General features: G+C 42.8%; 1 long non-coding RNA gene across 8 annotated transcripts in view; it reads left to right on the top strand.

The window, feature by feature from the left end:
• The window catches only part of LOC129622873 (uncharacterized), a 61,337-nt gene extending 42,126 nt beyond the window's left edge, over window positions 1-19,211 (top strand). For 5 of the 8 annotated variants that reach the window (XR_008700160.1, XR_008700165.1, XR_008700159.1 and 2 more), the window contains one exon: window positions 18,079-19,211. This is a non-coding gene — a long non-coding RNA (uncharacterized LOC129622873). Of the gene's footprint in view, window positions 1-1,236; window positions 1,499-4,374; window positions 5,358-7,689; window positions 7,798-18,078 lie in introns of those variants that run through there. The other 3 variants (XR_008700162.1, XR_008700163.1, XR_008700161.1) reach the window with 3 other exon arrangements.
• Window positions 19,212-19,568: the final 357 nt, after the last annotated feature.

Below are 19,568 nucleotides of genomic sequence, written 5' to 3'. Positions count from 1 at the left end.
AGTTGGAGGCAGCGGGGATGAGCTTGAGCATTACTTGGAGGCATAAGGGCAGCTGGCTCCTCTGACCCTACATGGGAAACTTCTCGGGGAGAGAAGTCAGCCCGGTTGGTTTCTTCAGCTGCGTTTCCTGCCTTGACCCACCTCCCTCTGTGTGCTAGGCACTTCCAGCTCCAGAACCATTGCTATGTTCCAGGTTCTTACCCAAACTGTTTTCTCTACTCAGAGTGCCCTTCCTACCCACTTCTAGCCCCATCTCAGCTGTCCCCACCATACCTCCTAGATAATAAGAGCCTTTTCACACAGCAGGCATGTGGTAAGTGTTTGTTGAATGAGACACCAAGGTCAGATGCAGGGTCTTAGGGACAGAGAGATCTGAATTCACGTTCAGTTCTCTTTTGCAGACAATCTTCCGTACTGAATTTGCTTGTGACCTTGAACAAATGTCTCCTAGTCTCTGGCCTCCACTTCTTTATCTGTCAATGAGGAGGCTGAACTGGCCGAGCTGTGAGCCTCCCGGCTCTGACACAAATCCTGGGTGGCAGTGAAGCCAAGGTCCTGTCCCTGTGCTCCCCGCTGGCCTGCCTCACCCTCCTCAGCTGGGAGGAACATCCTGAGCAGCGTTAAGAATAATAAACACGGGCTGATAAACATCAATAGGCCCACTCGGTGCCAAAAGGGGAAGAGGGAAGACTATGCTTTGCTGGCTGGGCCTCCCTGGACCAAGGGAGCCACTGCCAGCTCCTTAATCATCTGGAGACAGCCGGCCGGCTCCCCTGGTCCCGCCCCGGGCCCAGGGCAAGTGGAGGCCAGGCCAGGCTCTGGGGAGTTGGCCGTTAGGTCTTCAGCCACAGGCGGGCCTCAGATGGCCCCCATCCCCTGTGCCAGGGCTTTCCTCTGGATGGGACTTATGTTCCTGCCCTACTTGAAACCTTTAGTGGCTCCCCACTGCCCACAAGACAGAGCTTGCCTGCCCTGGCCTGGCACGAAAGGCCTCTCAGACTCTGGCCTCAACCTGCTTCTCCAGCCCCGTGGCTCACAGCTGTGGAGTGTCTTGCTATTTTCTGGAAATGCCAAGCTCTTATTCCTCTGGGATGGTTCATAGACTGATCCCTTCAGGAGAAGGCAGAATCTTACTTTGATGTCCAGTTAAGGCACCAGGGCCCTGCTGAATTAGCAACCTTGGCTCAGAGTGCTCCATGTTCTTATTACTTGGTTCCTTACCCTACTCTCCCCTAGATGGTGAGCTGTTGAAAGAGACCTGTTAGTGGAGGAATAGGGTCAGCTGCTACCTGGAGAATCCCAGGGACAGAAGAGCCTGGTGGGCTGCCGTCTATGGGGTCGCACAGAGTCGGACATGACTGAAGTGACTTAGCAGCAGCAGCAGCAGCAGGGTCAGCTGCTACCCAGAGCTTGAGTCCTGGAATCAGGTGGTCTGGATTTGAAATCTGTTCTCTCACTTTGCAGTATGGCCTTAGGTAAATTACTTAATGTGTTTGTGCCTCAGTTTCCAGTAAAATAAAGTTGATACGAAAGGCTGTTCTCAGGCTTACTTGACCTGACACATGCAGAGTGCTTAAGACAGTACCTGGAACCCAGCAATGCTCACCAAGTTGTAGACTGTATTATTAACCCATTCACACTATGCCCTACCGGTGTCCAGCACACAGATTTCAGCTGTAAGTGTTGAATGACTACCTGACCGTTTGACTCAGAGGAAAGACCATAGGTATGGCTCCTGTGTTGTATCCTGGTCTGTTGTGGTTCTGTAAACGATGTGTGTTGAGTGCCTAGCTGCGGTGGCCACTGGCATGGCCAAGGACAGGGCCCTCCTAAGGGGAAGGGTTGCATTTTCTCCATCAGGGCGGGGGGATCATTTCATATGGAGCCCATAGATGCTAGTAAACTTGGGGACTTCTGGTTGCCTGGGCCTCTCCAATGGGGATGATGAACTCAGTGGTTGGCGGCTTTGGGTGCTGAGTCATGTAACACTTAGAGTCAGTGGTGACTGGGGATGGGAGTGTGGCCAAGACAGGAAGTGGGCTACTGTGGTCAGGGTGGGCTGCCCCTGTGACCTATAAGACCTCAGGGGCTCCTCCCAGAGCAGGTGACCTGGCTCATTTATTAAACCGCAAGTTCAAGGGCACCACCATTCCCAGGGAGGTTCAGTTTGCCGACTTCAGCCTTCCCGCCTCCCTGGGGAAGCTGTGTCTCCCTGCTTCAGTCCAATTTTCCGTGTGGGATTTCCGGAGACACCAAATGGGTCATGTGATAGGAGACATGGTTTGGGAACTTCATACATTTCTAAAATTCCTAATCCTATTTTCAGATGACTGCTCCCCTGTGCATACCCCTCCCCAAACATACCCTTTTATTGTGAGCAATATCCTCCTCTCTGCTGGAGAATAAGCATCTTTAAAAGATTCATGAATCAGAGTTCCAGTGGGTTGCGAATCGTCCCTTAATTTGAGTAGGCCTCTCTGCTAGATTATGGCTCAGGCTTGACTGAGGGGTCCTGGTAGGAAATGTACATCAAATTTGGAATGTAAATACACTGAAGGGAACCCAAACAATTTGCTTTTGCTGGGGATCATCTACGTATGGTTATTCACAACAAGGAGCTGTCCTGCCCTGTCCTTCAGGGAACTTGGGTATGACCCCATGTAAGGCTGTCTCAGGGAAAGTTCTGTCCCAGCTCCTTGTATCTGTACTACAGCAGTGTGTGGGCACCTGTAGCTGTGGGCTTCCCATTCTGAGTAGCACAGAGCTGGGGAGTGCAGGGCAGGTAGCAGGAAGAAATCAACACCTGGAAAGGGTGAGTCCTGAGGGGGTGGGGCCTCACCTAGGCAGGGGGTGGGAAGCAGCCGGGGAGACTGGGGTTCTAGGAAGAGGCAGGGCCAGTGTTGTGACCTAGGGAAAGTGGGATTAGAAAGGAAGTGGGAATCCAGGTGTATGCCCAGAGCTGCAGCAGAGACCATAACTTTGAGCAAATCAGAAAAAGATACCAGAGCACAGCCCTGAGCCAGTGTGCAGGGCTCAGTGGGCAAAGCTGGGCTGGATTTCAGCCTCGTGTGTGTGTGAGTGTGTGTGTGTGTGTGCGAGTGTGTGTGTGTGTGTGAGTGTGTGAGTGTGTGTGTGTGTGAGTGTGTGTGTGAGTGTGTGTGTGTGAGAGTGTGTGTGAGTGTGTGTGAGTGTGTGTGTGAGTGTGTGTGCACGTGCAAGTGTGTGTGAGTGTGTGTGTGAGTGTGTGTGTGTGCGAGTGTGTGTGAGTGAGTGTGTGTGTGTGCGAGTGTGTGTGTGTGTGAGTGTGTGTGTGTGTGTGTGCGAGTGTGTGTGTGTGTGAGTATGTGTGAGTGTGTGTGTGTGTCCCTCCTGTTGGGGCCTTTCTACAATGAATGCCTGCACATACAACCTCGCACTGTGGCCCAGAGCTCTAGGGCAGAAGTGCTCTGTGTGAGCGCATGCTGGAGCTTCCAGTGTCAAGGGCTGCGTCTCTTCTCTCACCTGTGTCCTTCTGTTGTCCCTTCTAGGGAAGTCGCTCCTCTATGGGCCACACTTCGGGAACTGTGAGGCTGGCAGGGAGGGTAGCCTGTTGGCTGCTGTAGCCTGGGGTCTTGTTAACCAGGCTACTGAATGCAGCTAGGGTGCCCTCTTTCCCTCTGCTGAGGTGCCCTGGGGACAGCTGATTAAGCAGGCTGGCACAGTGTCTGGGTGATTTACAGCTACCCAGAAGCTTCTGCCTGGAGAGCTGGGCTGCTGCATTATTCATGGCTGTGAGCTGTAAATCTGCTCCTGGCGCTGTCTCGGCTCTCCCCTGGAGGATGAAGATGAAGGGAAGGGTGGCGGGGGGAGGAGGGCTGAGGTTCTCAGAGCGCCAGGCCCTTCTGAAAAAGGACCTGACCTTCTCCGTCTTCCTTTGGTTACTCTGGCCCAGCCACCCTCCTCTCAGCTAGCCTGGATACCTTTTACTGTAGTTGAAGCCCAGTGCTCCTGCCTGAGGTGATTCTTAACAGGACTTTAAAGATTCAGGTCACCTTTCTTTAGACTAAACAGTCTGCCTAAAGTCCTGCCACTGGGCAGCAGGGGCCTCCATCACTCCAGACTAGGCTTCTGCTGGTCTTACTGCTGGCTGTGGTTACTGGCCTAGCATGCCAATACCTTTATGTGAGCAGAGGCAGGGCAAGATATAGCCTTCAGCAGGAGAGGAAATATTGGTGCGGTGCTCCTCAAACCTTAGCTTGCATCAGCATTACCTGAAGGGGTTGTCAGAACACAGGCTGCCCTGTCTCCAGTGTTTCTAATTCAGGAGGTCCCAGGTGGGGTTTGAGGATTTTCATTTCTCACAGGTTCCTAGGTTATGTGATGTTGCTCTTCCAGGGATCACACGTTGAGAACCATGGTCTCAGTGCAATTTAACCCAGCTTTCCTGTGCTAACATCACCTAAGGAAGGCAGGAACCAGAAGTAAAATATGCGATTATTAAATTCATTCATTCAATAAATATTTTTTGATACCTACTAAAAACAGACATGAAGAGTCAGACACTGGCCTCCATACCAGTTCATACAGGAAGAGAAGAAAATGTGAACAGGCTCTAGGCATTTGTTGAGAGTTGAATCAAACAATTTAACAAATTCAGCCCCTGTAGGGGGCCTATAAGCGCTTTGCTCCTGGCTCTTGCTGCTGCTGCTGCTGCTGCTAAGTTGCTTCAGTTGTGTCCGACTCTGTGCGACCCCATAGATGGCAGCCCGCCAGGCTCCCCCGTCCCTGGGATTCTCCAGGCAAGAACACTGGAGTGGGTTGCCATTTCCTTCTCCAATGCAAGAAAGTGAAAAGTGAAAGTGAAGTCGCTCAGTCGTGTCCGACTCTTCGCGACCCCATGGACTGCAACCTTCCAGGCTCCCCCATCCATGGAATTTTCCAGGCAGGAGTACTGGAGTGGGGTGCCATCGCCTTCTCCGCCTGGCTCTTGGCTGTGATCTAAATACATGGAGAAGACGTATTTGTGTGGTGCTTGCTCTTCTGTAGCTGACTCGAGAAATATTTCAAGATGTATGTGATGGGCTGGGAGTTGGTAAGTTTGAAGATACCACTGTCCTAAAAAGGAGAGATCCTTGAAGATTGGGGAATTGGGAGGATTTCTTGGAGGAGGTGAGACTTGAAGGATGGATTTGGGAAGGAGGCGGACTGGCAAACATGGCTATCCAAGCTAGACCGACAGTCTTCAAAAGTTAAAGACCGCATGACTATCCACTTGCTTTCTGAGCTTTAGACTGAAAACGTTTTCCTCTGACCTTATTGATCCAAGATCCTTAGTTTTTATATAATTTTTCATTTTTTAATAAGTAAACTTGGAAAGTTTATTTGTTTTTTTATTCATTTATTTGTCTATACCAGTTGTGGCATGTGGGATCTAGTTCTCCAACTAGGGACTGAACCCAGGCCCTTTGCTTTGGGAGCACAGAGTCTTAGCTACTGGACTACCAGAGAAATCCCTCTCATTTGCATTTTTTTTTCCCTTGGGACTTGCAGACAGCAAACATGCTGTCTCAAAAACTTAATTATAAGTATAAACAGAAAGTAAAGAGTAAAGGAGATTGTCTGGGTAGTGTTTGAGCCCGGCCAGGGGGTGAGGGGGAAGATAGTATTAATAAGGAAGGGGATTTGTGACCGAGTAGAAGTGTGTTGCAAGGCGATGCCTGGCTGGGAAAGGGACGTTGCATGGGGTAAGGAGCGGATTATTTGGATGCTGTAGTAGGTAGTTTTACTGAGACCCCTCACAACTGTACTCATCACCTTCCTCCCATCCTACTCCCCAGAAGGAAGCATTTTAAGCTTTTATAGTGCTCCTTTTGGTATTTATATCCATGTTTCTAACTAAAATAATGTATGGATTTTTCTTTATCCATTAACTTCAAACATTATTCACTTTCTATTATGACAGATACAAATATACACTCATTTATATACTCTCTTCTGTAGCCCATATTCTTTTACTATTATATCTTGATTCTTAATTAAAATCATTTTCAGAGTTTCATTATTATGGCTATAAATTTTGCTTACTGTTGACACAAGTGGTATAGTCTGGTTACATCTCCATTATTGTTCAACTTTTCGTTTTTCCTGGAGTTAATAATTGCCTCAGTTTTCCATCTGTTTTGTTTTCTTTGATCCTCTGCCTAAGGAATTTCACACCGTTTCATAGCTCTGTAAAATACCTCTCAATACAATTTTCCAATTAGTCAAACCTACCAAATAATTCACCACTTTCATTTCCTCCCCTTTAGAGTCTTGTCTGCTTGTGCTCCGAGATCTGCTGCTCTGTCTTGACTCACATCGCTCTATGGTTGCTGCATAGCCTCAACCTGCCTCTTCCCTACCATTCTTGCATTCCTTTTATCCCCCATTTATGTTTAGTTTTTGTTGATTTGATCTCATGTCGTGTCTCCTCTCTCTTGATTTACTTCCTTGGTTTTAACTGGGTTTTAATCTGGAGGCCCTTGAGTTTCAATTCTGGAAAAATTTTGTGTGGCCCTCTTTTCCTTCCTTCCCCTTCCTTCCTGGCTTCCCTGATACTCAGTTAGTAAAGAATCCGCCTTCCTTCCCCTTTCTCTCTCCCTCTCTTTATCTCTCTTTCTTTCAACTTACTTTCTGCAGTTACTTTGGTGCCATCTTCTTTCTTTACCTTGGGAACACCTAGAGGTTGGAAACTGGAACTCCTGCATTTATTCTATAATATTTGAATATCCATTATATTGTCTAAGTCCTTGTTATTTTGTGTATTTATCTTAATGTTATCCTCTAATTCTTCTATTCATTTTTTGGCTCATATGCTTAATTTTCAAGAGCTCTTTGTTATTGTCTGATTGTTGTTTTTTATATATTATCTTCTTATTTCTTGGATGAAATATTTAAAAATCTCCCTGAAAATATTAATTACCTATTTTGTTATCCCTTTCACTGCTTTTCTTTTCATCTCTGTTTCTTTTGAGTTTTTGCCTTGTCTATTATGTGTGCAGTTTACTTCGGATGTCTACCAATCCTTGATTACCCATTCATATTTAGAGGTGTGGACTGAAAAGCAGATCAAAAGCTGGGAAAGGAGGAGGGGCTTGTAGACAGGTAGCTCAGAGTCTTGTTGTGAACCTCCAGAAAATGTGTGCATCTTTTCTTTAAGGTGATTCAGTTTCTCCACTGGAAAAAGTCCTCCATGCCCCTCTCTCTGTCCTCTGTACAGTGTGAGTATAGCCTCAGTTGCATTATACAATGGCTGCTAGTGTTCTGGACCTCGGTGAGTATGGCGCATCAAAGAAGGTCATTGACTTTTTTTCCACTTTTCTCTCAGAAAGTGGGCTTTTTCCCCTTAAATCTGAATTGGCTTTGTGACTACTTTAACCAGTAAAACACAGTGGAAATGATGCTGTGACAGTCCTAAGGTTAGCCTTCAGAAGGCTTGGATATGTCCACTTTTGTACTCTTAGCAGCCCTGAGATACCATGTAATAAGGCTAGCTATCTTGCTGGGGAGGCCATGAAGAAAGGCTACATGGAGAGGCCAAGCATAGAGAAGGCAGCCCTGAAACATGGGTAAAGAGAGGCCCCAACTTCCCAGCAGCCCAGCTTATCTCAGCCTTCTAGAGTGAGCAACCAAGGCACCAGATAGGTGAGTTATCCATTTTGGATGTTGCAGGCCAGATGAACCCTCAGATGACTATAACACCCAGTCAACTTCCTATGCTGTAGAAGAACTGTCTAGCTGGATACAGTCAACCTCCAGAATTGTAAACAATAAAAGCTTGTATTGCTTACAGTTGTAAGCATTTGTAAGCTTGTTGTCTTAAGATAGTACATTTTGGGGTGGTTATTATGTGACAGTGGAGAACCAAAACAGTGGGGAAAGAGAGCTTGGGTCTACACTGCATGATTCAGTCTGAACATTTTCACTCAATGCCCCATATTAGCTGACTGCTTACTTCTACCATCTCTATGCTGCTGCTAAGTCGCTTCAGTCATGTCCAACTCGGTGCGACACCATAGATGGCAGCCCACCAGGCTCCCCTGTCCCTGGGATTCTCCAGGCAAGAACATTGGAGTGGGTTGCCATTTCCTTCTCCAATGCATGAAAGTGAAAACTGAAAGTGAAGTTGCTCAGTCGTGTCTGACTCTTAGCGACCTCATGGACTGCAGCCTACCAGGCTCCTCTCCATCCATGGGATTTTCCAGGCAAGAACACTGGAGTGGGTTGTCATTTCCTCCTCCAATGCATGAAAGTGAAAAGTCAAAGTGAAGTCGCTCAGTCGTGTCCGACTCCTAGCGACCCCATGGACTGCAGCCTACCAGGCTCCTCAGTCCATGGGATTTTCCAGGCAAGAGTACTGGAGTGGGGTGCCATTGCCTTCTCTATACTTAGATTCAAAAGCATATATAATTTGGAAATTTAACTACTGATATGACCTCAACATTAAAATTGTAGCATTCAAGATCTCTGCTCACATGTAGGTCAGACCTAAAATTTGGCACTATGATGATCTCTAAATTTTTGAGGATCCAATATCCTGACTGCAGCTAGCAAACCTTTTTCATCAAATCCGCTTCTCTGTCTAATCTAGGGCATTTTCCTTAACAATCCTTTTCTTCATAGTACACCTGCTTCCTTTGAGAAAATGGAATTAGAATTCCTTTTGCACAACATCTTCCTAGAATTACTCCCACTCACGACCTTCCTCCAGCAGGTGTGATATGGGCTTCTATCAGATACTCTATCAGATATTCTAAACTGCTAAAGGTTTTAATGGAGGCAGGGTTTGCAGTCCCTGATGTGGCCTCTATGATTTTCTTTCTAAAAGTCTTAGAAAAAACTTAGAAAGAGATGAAAATATATAACATCACTGAAGCTGATAAACAACGTATTATCAGATTATGGAAGGAATGTTTATTAAATATAATACTGATAAAGTTGTATTGAAACCCAGACAAGTGACATACTCTTGCTTCTCTTAAAATAAAGCAGGATACTTCTTTTTTCTTACTCTGGTTGCCCTAAAATATTCTGATGTGAGGTTAATAAAAACCTAGGAAGCTGCCCCACTACTCTGTAATGCCGCTTGTTCTGCCTTCCTACAAGCATTTCTACATTCATTTGGAGACTGAAACCATGCAAAACAACAGGGCAATATAGGGGAGCTCAGTGGAGGTGCTTTGCTTTCAAGGAGGACATACATGTAGGTGAAGACAGAGACTTAACATACCTGGTAACAAGATATGCTAGAAAGCGTAGTTTCAAAGTTCCAGGAAGCTAGGTAGGAGGATGAGACTTCACCTTGCAACACAGCAACCACATATCGCAAGAAAGCCTGGGAAACAGACCCTGGGAGTTGGGCTGAGATCTCTTTAGTATACAGAGTCCCTGAAAGTCCTGTTGCTATTAAGCCAGAAAGGAGACCCAGCTAACTTCAAAGTAGGAGGACCAGGGGAGATCTACACAATCTGTTGGTTGTTAAAACAATTTATTAAAAAAAACACAAAATTTTAATATATCTTTTATTTCCAGAAATGAATAAAAAAGGAAAGCAGTCAACTTGATCTATTTAAAAAAGATGAACTGCAGAACATTAGAAAGAAAAATTCATCTTGATGACTCATAAGTACATAGAGTAACTAAAATTCAGTTTTAGGAAATTGTTTGGAAACTGCATTAAGTTGCAAAGAAATGTGGCTTCTCAGTTCAGTTCAGTTAATGTGGCTTCTATGAACAGCTAAAGACAATCATAAGAAGAGAGAAGATCAAGAGGAAATAAGATGAGATGAACAAATGACAAAGTAAGATGAAAAGAGAACCATGTAAGATGTAGGAGTGTGTCAAGTTACCTATTGCTCAAATAAAATCACACCATTTTATTTGCTCACAATTCTGTGGGAAGAAATTAAGGCAGGGTCAGCTAGACAATTCTTCCCCACGTGATGTGGAGTTTGCTTCATGAGATGGTGGCATTCAGCTGGGAAGTAGGCTAGAGCTGAATGTTCAAGGTGGCTTCATTTCATACATCTGGCACCTGATGACTGGAGAACTGTGGGACCATTTGCTCTCTCATGTGACTTGAGTTTCATCATATGGCAGCTGGATTGTCAAACTGGAAAAGTGGAAGCTATTAATCCTCTTAAGAATGAAAACTGGAAGTCTTATAATAGCACTCCTTCTGCATTCTATTGGTTATGTCAAGTCACAAGACATCCCACCCCTTGATTCAGTTTCAGTTCAGTCACTCAGTCGTGTCTGACTCTTTGTGACCCCATGAACAGCAGCACACCAGGCCTCCCTGTCCATCACCAACTCCCGGAGTTTACTCAAACCCATGTCCATTGTGTCAGTGATGCCATCCAACCATCTCATCCTCTGTCATCCCCTTCTCCTCCTGCCTTCAGTCTTTCCCAACATGAGGGTCTTTTCAAATGACTCAGCTCTTTGCATCAGGTGACCAAAATATTGGAGCTTCAGCTTCAACATCAGTCCTTCCAATGAACACCCAGGACTGATTTCCTTTAGGATAGACTGGTTGGATCTCCTTGCAGTTCAAGGGACTCTCAAGAATCTTCTCTAACACCACTGTTCAAAAGCATCAAATCTTCGGCGCTCAGCTTTCCTTATAGTCCAACTCTCACATGCATACAAGACCACTGGAAAACCCATAGCCTTGACTAGATGGGCCTTTGTTGACAAAGTAATGTCTCTGCTTTTTAATATGCTGTCTAGGTTTGTGATAACTTTCCTTCCAAGGAGTAAGCTTCTTTTAATTTCATGGCTGCAATCACCATCTGCAGTGAATTTCGAGCCCCCAAAATAAAGTCAGCCACTGTTTCCACTGTTTCCCCATCTATTTGCCATGAAGTGATGGGACCAGATGCCATGATCTTCGTTTTCTGAATGTTGAGCTTTAAGCAAACTTTTTCACTCTCCACTTTCACTTTCATCCAGAGGCTTTTTAGTTCTTCTTCACTTTCTGCCATAAGGGTGGTGTCATCTGCATATCTGAGGTTATTGATATTTCTCCTGGCAATCTTGATTCCAGCTTTTGCTTCATACAGCCCAGCGTTTCTCATGATGTACTCTGAATATAAATTTAGTAAGCAGGGTGACAATATACAGCCTTGACGTACTCCTTTTCCTATTTGGAACCAGTGTGTTGTTTCATGTCCAGTTCTAACTGTTGCTTCCTGACCTGCGTACAAATTTCTCAAGAGGCAGGTCAGGTGGTCTGGTATTCCCATCTCTTTCAGAATTTTCCACAGTTTATTGTGATCCACACAGTCAAAGGCTTTGGCATAATCAATAAAGCAGAAACAGATGTTTTTCTGGAACTCTCTTGCTTTTTTGATAATCCAGTGGATGTTGGCAACTTGATCTCTGGTTCCTCTGCCTTTTCTAACACCAGCTGAACATCTGGAATTTCATAGTTCACATATTGCTGAAGCCTGGCTTGGAGAATTTTGAGCATTACTTTGCTAGCATGTGAGATGAGTGCAATTGTGTGGTGGTTTGAGCATTCTTTGGCATTGTCTTTCTTTGGGATTGGAATGAAAACTGACTTTTTCTAGTCCTGTGGCCACTGCTGAATTTTCCAAATTTGCTGGCATATTGAGTGCAGCACTTTCACAGCATCATCTTTCAGGATGTGAAATAGCTCAACTGGAGTTCCATCACCTCCACTAGCTTTGTTCTTAGTGATATTTCCTGAGACCCACTTGACTTCACATTCCAGGATGTCTGGCTCTAGGTGAGTGATCACATCATCGTGATTATCTGGGTCGTGAAGATCTTTTTTGTATAGTTTTTCTGTGTATTCTTGCCACCTCTTCTTAATATCATCTGCTGTTGTCTTCCAACAACACAAAAGAAGACTGTACATAAGGACATCATCAGATGGTCAACACTGAAATCAGATTGATTATATCCTTTGCAGCCAAATAGGGGGAAGCTCTATACAGTCAGCAAAAATAAGACTGGGAGCTGACTGTGGCTCAGATCATGAACTCCTTATTGCCAAATTCAGACTTAAATTGAAGAAAGTAGGGAAAACCACTTGACTGTTCAGGTATGACCTAAATCAAATCCCTTATGATTATACAGTGTAAGTGAGAAGTAGATTTAAGGGACTAGATCTGATAGATAGAGTGCCTGATGAACTATGGACGGAGGTTTGTGACATTGTACAGGAGAAAGGGATCAAGACCATCCCCAAGGAAAAGAAATGCAGTAAGCAAAATGGGCATCTGAGGAGGCCTTACAAATAGCTGTGAAAAGAAGAGAAGCGAAAAACAAAGGAGAAAAGGAAAGATATAAGCATATGAATGCAGTGTTCCAAAGACTAGCAAGGAGAGATAAAAAAGCCTTCCTCAGCAATCAATGAAAGAAATGGAGGAAAACAATAGAATAGGAAAGACTAGAGATCTCTTCAAAAAAATTGGAGATACCAAGGGAAAATTTCACCCCTTGATGGGAAGGGATAATTGTGCAAACAGGTTCAGGAGGAATTGTTGACATCTATCTTTGCAGTCAACACTCCCATGAATTGCAAGTTCAAAGGAAGGATGAGAACAAAATTTAAATATACATAAATGGTTTATATAAATATATTGTATAAATATAAATTTACATGCATATAAATTATATATATATATATACACATAAATTTAAATATTTATATAGAGAAGACTCTTGAGAGTCCCTTGGACTGAAAGGAGATCGAACCAGTCAATCCTAAAGAAAATCAGCCATGAATATTCATTGGAAGGACTGATGCTGAAGCTGAAACTCCAATACTTTGGCCACCTGATGTGAAGAACTGACTCAATGGAATAGACCCTGATGCTGGGAAAGATTGAAGGCGGGAGGAGAAGGGGACAACAGAGGATGAGATGGTTGGATGGCATCACTAACTCAACAGACATGAGTTTGAGCAAGCTCCGGGAGTTGGTGATGGACAGGGAAGCCTGGTGTGTTGCCATCCATGGGGTTGCAAACAGTCAGACATGACTGAGCGACTGAACTGAACTGATAAATATATATATATATATATATATAAAAATAAATATATGTATTGCTTCTCTGGTGGCTCAGACATCTGGTAAAGAATCTGCCTGCAATGTGGGAGACCCAGGTTCTATCCTTGGGTTGGGAAAATCCCCTGGGGAAGGGAATGGCTACCCACTTCTTGGAGAATTCCATGGGCAGAGGAGAGACTAGCAGGCTTACAGTCCATGGTATGGCAAAGAGTCAGACATAAGTGAATGACTAATACTTTTCACTTTCACACACACACACACACACACACACATATATTTATACCCACACTAAGGCAGGTAAGGAGCAGCGCTGACACTATGGAAAACTGTAATAGCGATGTGGAAAACAAACTTGAGTGTTTCTCCCCAAAATGTGAATGGATACAGAGATGAAAATGATGAGCGAGAAGAGGGAGGACAGAGAAGCAAGGTCCTAGTGGAACTTCCTTTCTCTGCTTGTGAAATTTCTCATGTTAGGTGTCTTTACTGTCTGACACATAGAATCAGAAAAGGCCAGAATCCCATTTTCTCAGGCTGCTCTCTAGGGTACCAGCATGTGACCTGTGCCAGCCAGTCAGGCACAGGCAGATGGAACTTTGGAAAGGGGGCTTGTAGCACAATGATTGGAGGATTGAGGAGATGGCATTCTGGGGGTGGCAGTACTGGTCCAGGACAGTGGAAGCCACGGCACACACTGCAGTGTCCGGGGTCCAGTGCTCGAGCGGTAGTGCTGTGAGCAGCCCCCAGGGTTCAGTGGTGGCATCGCTGGAGTCCTCACTGGTTGATATTTTGGTTAGATTCTCAATATCTGTTTAATAAATTAATTCATGACTAAAGCAGCAAGAGTTAGTATGGGTGCTTGCAATTAAGACTTGCACAGGATATGAACAAAGAACAATAGGTGTTGCGGTGGGAGGTAAACCAGAATAACTGGAGGAGGCAATGATCAGTCAAAACAAAAAAAAAAGTTTTCTTTTGATTTCTTAGAAGCCAAAAGGGAAACCAAGTATGTGTCCATAAGTGTTTTACTATATTTTAGGCATGATAGTAAAAAGAGATCTCATCTAGACATATCATGGAAGTAATTATATTTAATAAGAAAAAGATATTCAAGAATCAAAAACTTAAAAAAAACATTATCCACAAGTTAGGATGACTTCAGACTTCCCATCTGCAACATTGACTGCCAAAAGAAAGCATGGAAATGTTTCCATTTTTCGGTTTTGTGGGTAAGAGTGTATGATCCACATTCTTCCTTTAAAAAGAATTATTTGAAGATGTTTAGCCCAGAACACAGTGAGTGATTCTCACACTTCATTCTTCTTTCTGAAGGTTGTTTTAGCTGTTCTAGGGCCTATGTCTTCCACACAAACTTTAGAATAAGCTTGTTTATGTCTAGAAAAAATCTTGCTGGGATTTCAGTAGGAATTGCATTAAATCTAAAAATCAACTTGAATAGAGCTGACATCTTTATTGTGTTGAATCATTCAATTCATGAATACAGTATGTCTTTGAATTGATTTAGATTTTCCTTTTTCAAATTTCATTTTAATTTTTTAACACCAACAACATTTTGTATGCTCTACAGCTGTTTAGCAATGTTGTGATAGTCGCTGGTGAACAGTGAAGGGCTCAGCCATGCGGAAACGTGTATCCACTCTCCCCCAAACTCCCTCCCATCCAGGCTGCTGCATAATGTTGAGCAGAGTTCCATGTGCTATACAATACGTTTTGTTGGTTATCCATTTTAAATACAGAAGTGTGCACATGACCTTTCAAAAGTCCTTAACTATCCCTCCCCATTCCCACCCCTGCCAGCAACCATGAGTTTGTTTTCTAAGTCTGTGAGTCTCTTTCTGTTTTGTAAGTTCACTTGTATAATTTCTTTTCGATCCCACATATAAGGGAAGTCATGTGACATTTCCCCTTCTCTGTCTGACTTACTTCTCTCAGTATGACCGTCTCTAGGTCCATCCAGGTTGCGGCAGATGGTCTTGGCTATTGGAAGCAGGGCTGCACTGAACTTTCAGGTGTGTGTATCTTTTGTGGCCATGTTTTTCTCGGATTCTTTACCACTGAGCCAGCGGGTAAGCCCCTGGTAAATGCATGCCTAAGTATTTAACTTTATTTGAAATCATTGTAAATGCTACTATGCTTTTAATTTCAGTTCCCATAGGTTCATTATTAGTGCATAGATAAACAATTGATTTTTGTGTGTGTGTTGAATTTGTATCCAACAAAAACAGAGAGAAAGTAAGAACAGTAAGAAAAAATATATCTTACTCCTGGATATATGCCCAGGAGTAAGACTGCAGAATCATATGGTAGCTCTATTTTTAGTTTTTTAAGGAACCTCCATACCGTTCTCCATAGTGGGTGTAACAATTTACATTCCCACCAACAGTGCAGGAGGGTTCCCTTCTCTGCACACCATCTCCAGAACTTTTTCTTTGTGGATTTTTTGATGATAGCCACTCTGGTTGGTGTGAGGCTATTTTCTTTGATTTAGTTCATCAGCATTTTGTAATATTTAGCATATAGATCCTGTACATGTTTTGGTAAATGTATGCATCTGGGCTCGGTCAGTCAGTCATGTCTGACTCTTTGCGACTCCTGTAGCCCACCAAACTCGTCTGTCCATGGGATTTTTCAGGCAAGAATAGAATGGGTTGCCATTTCCTACTCCACAGGATCTTCCTGACCCAGGGTTTGAACCTGCATCTCCTGTACCTCCTGAACTGACAGGTGGATTCTTTACCACTGTGCCACCCGGGAAGCCCTGGTAAATGTATGTGCTATGCTGTGGTCAGTGGCTTCAGTCGTTTCTGACTCTTTGCAGCCCTACAGACTGTAGTTGGCCAGGCTCCTCTGTCCATGGGGTTCTCCAGGCAAGAATACTGGAGTGGGTGCCAGGCCCTCCTCCAGGGGATCTTGCCACCCAGGGATCAAACCCGTATCTCCTGCATTGCAGGCAGATTCTTTACCACTGAGCCAGTGGGTAAGCCCCTGGTAAATGCATACCTAAGTATTTAACTTTATTTGGAATCACTGTAAATGCTATTATGCTTTTAATTTCAGTTCCCATAGGTTCATTATTAGTACATAGATAAGCAATTGATTTTTTGTGTGTTGAATTTGTATCCAGAAACATTACTTAACTCATATATTATCGACTTTTTGGTAGATTCCATGTAATTTTCTATATGGACAATCATATCATCTTCAAATGAAGACAATTTTATTTCTAAACAACATGCCTTATATTCCTTTATTTTGCCTTATTGCAGGGGCCAGGACTTCTAGCACCACATTGAACAAAAGCAGTGAGTGCAGACATACTTGCCTTGTTCCTGATCCTAGGCAAAAAGCATTCAGTCTTTCACCATTAAGTACATTAGCTGTAGTTTTTTTTTCTTTTTTTTTGTAAATGCTCTTTATCAATTTGAGATAATTCCCTTCTATTCCTAATTTACTGAGTTTTAATAATGAATGAGTGTTGGGCTTTGACAAATACTTTATCACAGACTTAAGTATAAAACAAACTATAAAACCTTTAGAAAAAATAGAAGATCTTGGGATTTGGGTCTAGACAAAGGGTTCTTAAATTTGACATGAAACCATTATCTATACCAGAAAGCCACAATAAATTGGACTTCATCAAAATTAAAAGCTTTTTATCCATGGGAGCTATTTGAAGGGAATAAGAGGAGCCACAAAGAGGAAATATTTGCAAATCACATCTTTGACAATGACTAGCACCGAGAATCAGAGAAGGCAATGGCAACCCACTCCAGTACTCTTGTCTGGAAAATCCCATGGACGGAGAAGCCTGGTGGGCTGCAGTCCATGGGGTCGCGAAGAGTCGGACACGACTGAGCGACTTCACTTTCTCTTTTCACTTTCATGCTTTGGAGAAGGAAATGGCAGCCCACTCCAGTGTTCTTGCCTGGAGAATCCCAGGGACGGGGGAGCCTGGTGGGCTGCCGTCTACGGGGTCGCACAGAGTCGGACACGACTGAAGCGACTTAGCAGCAGCAGCAGCAGCACTGAGAATATATAAAAGTCACTCAAAACTCAATAGTAAAGAAAATCCAATTAGAAAAAGACACGTACAGGTATTTTGTAATAAACAGAACATACAGATAGCAAATAAGCTCATGAAAAGATGTTCAACGTATATATTCATAATACCCCCAACTGGAAACAATGCAGATATCTTCCAGAGAGTGAATGGTGACACCCGTTGTGGTGCACGCTTACTGTGGAATACACTCAGCAAAGCAGAAACAAGGACAGCTATTGACGCACACAACAACTTGGATGAATTGCCAGGGGATTATGGTGAAACTGTTAAAGCCAATCTCAAAAGATCACACACTGTATATAAGTTTATTTCAAGGAAGTATAGAGAATGGAGAACAAATGAGAAATGAGAAAAGTATAGGCATGGAGCACAAATGAGTGATTTTCAGGAGTCAGGGATGGGGTGCGAGGGTTGGTAAGGGGGCAGAGGCTATTGTGGCTATCGAAGAGCAATGCAAGGGACCCTGTGGCGGTGGAGCTGTCCTGCGTCTTGACTGTGTTAGTGGTTACAAGAACATGATGAAATTCCTCAGAGTTAAAACACATACACATGCGCACGCACAAATGCAAGCAGACCCGGGAAAATCTGAATACGATGTAAACTGGATTAGTATTAATATCCTGGCGGTGATTCTACTTTTTCAAGCTATAACTTTATGGGAATCTGGGTAAAGGATACATGAGGTCTCTTTGCGACTTATGACTGCATGTGAATCTATAATTATCTCAGAACAAATAGTGTAATGAAAAAATAAGACATTTTCCTTAAAGTCAGAATCAGCACAAATATGCTAACAATTACCATTATTAGTTGACATTGTTCTCAAAGTGTAAGCTAATGCAATTGTTTAAGAAACTGAAAGAAGAAACTAAGAAGTAGAAAATGAAATTATCTTAATTTCATATAATAATTTTTTTTCTTTCTTGAAAATCCTAGGGAAGCTATAGAAGAGAATTTATAGGGGAACCAGCTACAAGAAGAATTCAGTTAACAAAATCAAGAGCTTTCTAATAAAATAGCAATAGCTAATTCTGAAGGAAAAAAATTTCCCTGGCATGAACTCTTGAAAGCTGTGCAGAACCCATAGGAATGAAACTCTGAAACGGTACTGAAATTCACAAAAGAAGACTTGAATAAATGGAAGGACATGCTTCTTGTTGAGAAGATTCAATATGTAAAAATGTTGTTTCACCACATATTAATTTATACCTTTAATAAAATTCTGATAAACATTCTCATAGTAGTTTTTCAGAACTTTAAGAGAATGTAAAGTTCAGTTGGAAAAATGAATAGGCAAGAATGCTTCATTATTAAATAAAAACATTACCATTCAGCTCAAAAAACTCAAAAAAGAACAAAACACACCAAAGGAAATAGGAGGGAAAAGTTATAAAGAAAAGATGAATTACAAAAAGAAAAATAGAATTGATAAATATATTCAATAACACTTTCTATGAAAAATGTAATACAATAAACAACTTCTCCCTTATATTGTTCATCATAATAAATCATGAAAGAAATAAAGTGAAACAAAAAATCTGTAATTCTTTTCTTATGTTAGGAATAAGATAGGTGTATATATTTTTTCCTATTAATTTGTTCAATTGAGCCCTCTTTCTGTACCAGGTTGTTTAAATTACTCTAAGCTTTGTAAGATATTTAGTCAGTATAGTAGTTAAACTTTTAAGCCCTGAAGTAATGAGTTTCGGGTTCAAATAAAACTCCTAACATTTATAATAGTGCCTCTGTGTTACTGGCAAACTTTTTAAACATCTCGAAGTTGCAGGTAATTGTACTTTAAGTTTTGAGGAGGAGAAAATAGAATCCATAGTGCATGTGAAACACTTAATTCAGTACAATGTAAGCACTCAATAGATGTAAAAGTTGTAGTATGTGATACACACACACAACACACACACACACAGGCAATATCCCAAGATTTTCCTGGCTTTTATTAAGCGTTCCACCTCAATTTTAGGATTGTATCATTAAATTCTGAAAACAACACCATTGGGATTGAATTGAATTTATAGATTTATTTAAGGCAGTTGGACATTTTCTTCTTACCCATGAACATGCCTCTATTTTCACCAAATTTCCTTTTTATATCATCACATAAAATATTCTACATTTCTTCAATATTTGTACATAACTAGCATCAATCCTCTAGGTTTGTTATAGTCTTTCATTGATACTGTTTTTGTTGTTCAGTCACTCAGTCATGTCTGACTCTTTGTACACCAGGCTTCCCCGTCCTTTGCTCAAACTCATGTCCATTGAAAAGGTGATGCCATCCAACCATCTCATCCAATATTGAGCCCTTCTCCTACTACCTTCAATCTTTCCTAGCATCAGGGTCTTTTCAATGAGTTGGCTCTTCTTATCAGGTGGCCAAAGTATTAGAGCTTCAACTTCAGCATCAGTCC

This window comes from Bubalus kerabau, chromosome 11 (genome assembly GCF_029407905.1).
Source record: "Bubalus kerabau isolate K-KA32 ecotype Philippines breed swamp buffalo chromosome 11, PCC_UOA_SB_1v2, whole genome shotgun sequence".
Lineage (NCBI taxonomy): Eukaryota > Metazoa > Chordata > Mammalia > Artiodactyla > Bovidae > Bubalus > Bubalus kerabau.
This window is presented reverse-complemented; position numbering and strand designations above follow the sequence as displayed.